The sequence below is a fragment of the Triticum urartu genome, chromosome 1, assembly GCF_003073215.2.
Source record: "Triticum urartu cultivar G1812 chromosome 1, Tu2.1, whole genome shotgun sequence".
NCBI classification, from domain to species: domain Eukaryota; kingdom Viridiplantae; phylum Streptophyta; class Magnoliopsida; order Poales; family Poaceae; genus Triticum; species Triticum urartu.
Genome location: NC_053022.1, coordinates 290,742,042 through 290,749,119, shown reverse-complemented (window position 1 = coordinate 290,749,119; position 7,078 = coordinate 290,742,042).

Sequence of the window (7,078 nt, the reverse complement as noted above, 5' to 3'; positions counted from 1 at the left end):
GAGAAGGGACCCAATTGCACTCATACACTTGCTTGGCCATGATGAAATCTACAAAGTACATTGATATGTGCAATGTTAAACCGGAAGCAGATCTATCTAAACCGGAGTTTCATGAAGCAACCAACATCTGGCGGTTCAACAAGGGGACTAATGGCATATACCGGTTTGGAAAATTTTCTATAAGGTTAAACCGCCTGATCTAAACATTGAAGCAATTGAGATTGCGGATGGTTAAGTATGCAGAAACAGGTTTCACAAGATCTTATTACGGCATTGGATCTGAAGCAAGTTCAGAAAATAAGAAAAATAGTCGAAGATCAAAGCAGAACAGTATTGAATCAATGAGCAGAAGTATATGTGAGATCTATGGTTTTGGGCAGGAAACTAGCGGCGGATACTGAAAGTTACCGCTACACAAAGCAAGGGTTTACATGTGCATCCAGGAGCTAGTACATGAGTATGAACAAGTGATGAACACCGCAAGAACACGAAGCCCTAGATCAGATCTATATTGAGAAGAACAGAAGACCTACCAGAGCTGAGGAAAACGCGGAAGGTCGCCGCGGCTTTCTGGCGCGTTCAAGTTGATGCAGCGGCCAAGGGTGATGCAGAAGACGACGGCGGCGGCGGAGCTCTGAGACTGGCGACGCGAGGAAGACGAAGAGGAAGGGCACGAAGGGAAGAAAAGAAATGACCCTTCGGGCCTATTTATAAGGCAAAGGACATGTGTCAGGCGCGGGAATCAAGGGACCGCAGATTTTGGAAGAGGGCGGTCACCTCGGTCATTGCGAATCTATTAAACAAGAAGATATCATGGATGTTTTCTTTATGACAGATGATGTCACGCCGGTTTACAGCAAACAGAGAAGATGACATCACGGCGGTTCAACAACTACAAGAAGATGTTGAAGACGAAGATTTTGCTAAGGATTGACATGAACCTGTTCAAATCAATCTGGGGCCTAATGTTGGGGATATTACTACTGGGCATAAACCGGCCTACCTGGGCCGGATTAACTCCATCAGTAGTTCAAAGGTGTTAAAGCCCAAAGAGGCAGATAAAGGCCCAGGGCCCGTAGTCGGTTTACAACCTGTAGCCGTACATCAGCTTTGTGCATATACTTGTAATATAAGTTAGGAACAAGGAGAGACCAACCCGGATACGAGTATGAACCGGTGTTGGGACTCTCTGAACCGGCAGGCGTCACCCATGTATATAAGGGGACGACCCGGCGGCGGTTCAAGGACAGACAACAACTCGAGACATAGGCGAAGCTTGTTTGCTCCCTAGTCATCGAAACCCCATCAATTCCATCACAACTAGACGTAGGCTTTACCTTCCTCGAAGGGGCCGAACTAGTATAAACTCTCTTGCGTCCTTGTGTCCGCTTTAACCCCTTCAAGCTAACCCGTCGCGATGGCTCCACGACTAAGTCCTTTCTCTAGGACATCTGCCGTGACAAAACCACGACACAGGTAGTAAAGGTAAATTCTCTCTATAGATATGATAAAGCTGAAATCCCATTTACTAAGTTTGCTAGCCCATGCTTAGATGAGTTTGATAAATTTATGGCTAAGCAAGAAGACTTTAATGCTTATTTTGGTAGAAAATTGAAATACAATTCAAATATGCTTGAACACTTGGGTGATTATATGGCTAATGTTAAAGGTGAACTTAAACTTATTAGTAAACATGCTTCTATGGTTACCACTCAAGTAGAACAAGTACTTAAAGCTCAAAATGATTTGCTCAATGAATTGAATAGTAAAGATAATGATAATGATGTTAGAGTGGCTACTAGAACTGGTAGAATGACTCAGGAACCTTTGTATCCTGAAGGCCACCCTAAGAGAATTGAGCAAGATTCTCAGAGAAATAATATAGATGTACCTAGTTCTTCTAAAAAGAAGAAAAAGAAAAATGATAGGACTTTGCATGCTTCTAGTGAACCTATTACAGAAAACACATGAGAATCCAAATGATATTTCTATTTCTGATGCTGAAACTCAATCTGGTAATGAACCGAAACTAGTGATAATGTTAATGATAATGTTCAATGATGCTCAACCTAGTAATGATAATGACATAGAAATTGAACCTATTGTTGATCTTGATAACCCACAATCAAAGAATCAACGTTATGATAAGAAAGACTTTGTTGCTAGGAAACATGGTAAAGAAAGAGAGCCTGGGTTCAGAAACCCATGCCCTTTCCTCCCAAACCATCCAAGAAAAAGGATGATGAGGATTTTGAGCGCTTTGCTGAAATGATTAGACCTATCTTTTTGCGTATGCGATTAACTGATATGCTCAAAACAAATCCTTATGCTAAGTACATGAAAGATATTATTACAAATAAAAGAAAGATACAGGAAGCTGAAATTTCCACCATGCTTGCTAATTATACTTTTAAGGGTGGAATACCAAAGAAACTTGGAGATCCAGGAGTACCCACTATACCATGCTCCATTAAAAGAAACTATGTTAAAACTGCTTTATGTGATCTTGGAGCCGGTGTTAGTGTTATGCCTCTCTCTTTATATCGTAGACTTGATTTGAATAAGTTGACACTACTGAAATATCTTTGCAAATGGCTGATAAATCAACTGCTATACCTGTCGGTATTTGTGAGGATGTGCCTGTTGTAGTTGCAAACGTTACTATTTTAACGGACTTTGTTATTCTTGATATTCCCGAGACGATAGTATGTCTATTATTCTTGGAAGACCCTTTTTGAATACTGCAGGGGCTGTTATTGATTGCACTAAAGGCAATGTCACTTTTCATGTTAATGGTAATGAGCATACGGTACACTTTCCGAGGAAACAACCTCAAGTTCATAGTATCAACTCTATTGGAAAATTCCATCGATTATATTTGGAGGTTTTGAATTTCCTCTTCCTACTGTCAGAAGAAATATGATATTCTTATTATTGGGGATGTGCATATCCCCGTTGAGGTAACATAGTGTTATTCGAAATTTCTCCGGTTCCATGTTATTCGGAATGAGTTCGTTAACAAGACTTGATCAACCTTGTTAGTGGATTCCTTTTGATGATCATGAGATGGATGAAACTAGAAGGCACAACCTTCTGTACCCCACTTTTACTTTCTGTTATTTATATTAAATAAAATAAAAATAAATATTTTTCTGTCTGTTATCTGATTATCCGTGCAATATAAAAATACCCCGAAAATAAAAGTTCTCCAAATGCCCTGAAATTTAAATATGATTTTTTAGAATATTTGAGAATATTTGGCACTGAGAACATAGCAGGGGGTCAACCACCTGCCCACGAGGGTGGAGGGCGCGCCCTACCCCCCTGGGGCGCCCTGCCTCATGGGCCCACGGTGGCCCTCCTCCACTTATCCTTTCACCCATACACTTCTTCTTCCTCCCACAAACACGAATATCCAGCTCAAGCACGAGTTCTAGCTCACTTTTGCTGCCATTTTCGATCTCCTTGCTCAAAGCACCTCTCACAAAACTGCTTGGGGAGATTGTTCCTTGGTATGTGACTCCTCCATTGGTCCAATTAGTTTTTGTTCTAGTGCTTTATTCATTGCAAATTTTTGCTGCTTAGGTGACCCTGTTCTTGAGCTTGCATGTCAAATTTATATGGTCAAAAGTAGTTTTGATGCATGATATAGGCTCTAGGCACTTGTAGGAGTAGTTGCTATCAATATTATTGAGTTTGGTTTACTTTTATTTTGAAGTTACTAAAAAAATTTCAGAATTTTTCAGAGGAAGAAATATGCTTAGGAAAATGTTCCAAGGTGGTTCTTCAAGGAAGCAAGGACCCAGGCTTGCAATGCGTGATGCTGATGACGAGCCACCAAGAGACGCTCCAGTGCGTCCTTGTGAATGGCCTTCTGAGAACTTTATGGATCGAGCGGGAATTAAGGAAGAATTCAATGCATATTTGCGTAACGCCGATCTTGTGAGCTTCGAGGAAGAGAAGTGCAGCCAGTATCACAACCTCACCAGTACCTTTGTGAGGAGGTTTGAATTTTCAACTTCACGTAATTCTCCAACTGTCCTGTTTGATCTTTATGATAATTCTTACACTATGGACTTAGAGGATTTTACCACTGCATGCAAACTTCCACAATGGGGTAGTATAAGGGATCCTCGCAAATCTGAATTTAGAGATTTTCTTGCTAGCATAACTGTGGGAGAATCTAGAGATATTACACAAGCTACCATAGGGAGCATTCACTTTCCTGCTATACATTATTTTGCTCTCTTCATAGGTAGATGCATTAATGGTAAAGATGAGGCATGTCACATGTGTGTCCCTGACCTCGGTATTCTTCGGAGTGCTGTGTTAGGAGACAAATCTTATAATTTGGGAGCCATTGTTGCACGTAGGTTGCATCTTAATAGATTTAATGGAGATTTCTTTGGTGGATTCCAATCAGGTGGCTGAACAATAGGTGCGGAGATCAAAGCTTTCTTAAGTATTTCAAATGCTTCTACGCAATCATCATAAAAAACAAATGGTATATCTTTTTGTAATAAATTAGTCAGAGGCCGAGAAATTTTTGAGAAGTCCTTAATGAACCTCCTATAAAAACCGCGTGACCAAGGAAACTTCTTATACCTTTGATGTCCTTGGGACATGGCATCTTTTCAATAGCATCAACCTTAGCTTTATCAACTTTAATACCTCTTTCAGAAACTTTATGCCCCAAGACAATACCTTCATTAACCATAAAGTGGCACTTCTCCCAATTCAAGACAAGGTTAGTTTCTTCACATCTCTGCAAAACTCGATCAAGGTTGCTTAAGCAATCATCAAAAGAGGATCCATAGATGGAGAAATCGTCCATGAAAACCTCACAAATCTTTTCACAAAAGTCAGAGAATATAGCCATCATGCATCTTTGGAAGGTAGCAGGTGCATTACATAAACCAAAAGGCATACGTCTATAAGCAAAAGTACCGAACGGGCAAGTAAAAGTGGTCTTAGATTGATCATCAGCTGACACAGGTATTTGAGAGAAACCAGAATAACCATCTAGAAAGCAAAAATGTGTATGTTTGGATAATCTTTCTAGCATTTGATCAATAAAAGGTAAGGGGTAATGATCTTTTTTAGTAGCCTTATTTAATTTGGAAATCAATTACCATCCTATAACCTGTAATAATTCTTTGCGGAATCAATTCATCTTTATCATTAGGAACGACAGTAATACCTCCCTTTTTAGGGACACAATGGACATGACTTACCCACTGACTATCAGCAACGGGATAAATTATACCTGCCTCAAGGAGCTTTAGTATTTCCTTTCTTACCACTTCTTTCATCTTAGGATTCAGTCGTCGTTGGTGATCACGAACTGGTTTGGCATCTTTCTCCAAATTTATTTTGTGTTGACATAGTGTGGGACTAATGCCCTTAAGATCATCGAGAGTATATCCAATAGCAGCACGGTGCTTCTTCAGAGTTTTCAATAATCTCTCTTCTTCATGCTCTGAAAGGTTAGCACTAATAATAACAGGATATATCTTTTTCTCATCAAGATAAGCATATTTAAGAGTATCAGGTAACGGTTTGAGCTCAAACACGGGATCACCCTTGGGTGGAGGAGGATCCCCTAGGATTTCGACAGGCAAATTGTGTTTCAGGATGGGTTCCTGTTTAAAGAATACTTCATCTATTTCCCTTCTTTCATTCATAAACATATCATTTTCATGGTCTAGCAAATATTGTTCTAAAGGATCACTAGGAGGCACGGCAATAGAAGCAAGACCAATAATTTCATCTTTACTAGGCAATTCCTCTTCACGGTGTTGTCTACGAAATTTAGAGAAATTAAACTCATGAGACATATCACCTAAACCAATAGTAACAACATCCTTTTCGCAATCTATCTTAGCATTAATGTGTTCAAGAAGGGTCTACCAAATATAATGGGACAAAAGCTATCTTGTGGGGAACCAAGAACAAGAAAATCAGCAGGATATTTAGTTTTCCCACACAAGACTTCAACATCTCTAACAATCCCAATTGGTGAAATAGTATCTCTATTGGCAAGTTTAATTGTGACATCAATATCTTCTAACTCAGCAGGTGCAATATCATGCATAATTTCTTTGTATAAGTCAATAGGTATTGCACTAGCACTAGCACCCATATCACATAAGCCATGATAACAATGATCTCCTATTTTAACAGAAATAACAGGCATGCCTACCACGGGTCTATGTTTATCTTTAGCACAAGGTTTAGCAATTCTAGCAGTCTCATCACAGGAAATGAATAACATGCCCATCAATATTATCAGACAAGAGATCTTTAACAATAGCAATATTAGGTTCAACTTTAATTTGCTCAGGAGGTGTATAAGTTCTAATATTGCTTTTACGAACCACAGTTGAAGCTTTAGCATGATCTTTTATCCTAACAGGAAAAGGTGGTTTCTCAACATAAGCAGTAGGAACAATAGGATCATTATAAGTGACAGTCTTTTCTTCAACTTTAATAGGTGCAGCTACTTTTACTTCTATGGGAGGATGATATTTAAACCACTTCTCCCTAGGGAGATCAACATGAGTAGCAAAAGATTCACAGAAAGAAGCTACTATTTCAGAGTCAAGTCCATATTTAGTGCTAAATTTACGGAAAACATCGGTATCCATAAAAGATTTAACACAATCAAACTTAGGTGTCATACCTGACTCCTTACCTTCGTCGAGGTCCCAATCTTCAGAGTTGCGTTTAATTCTTTCCAATAAATCCCATTTGAATTCAATAGTCTTCATCATAAAAGAGCCAGCACAAGAAGTATCGAGCATGGTGCGATTGTTATCAGAAAGCCGAGCATATAAATTTTGAATAACAATTTCTCTTGAGAGCTCATGATTGGGGCATGAATATAACATTGATTTAAGCCTCCCCCAAGCTTGAGCGATGCTTTCTCCTTCGCGAGGCCAAAAATTATATATATAATTGCGATCACGATGAACAAGATGCATAGGATAAAACTTCTGATGAAATTCCAATTTCAATCGTTTGTAGTTCCATGATCCCATATCATCACATAGCCTATACCATGTCAATGCATCTCCCT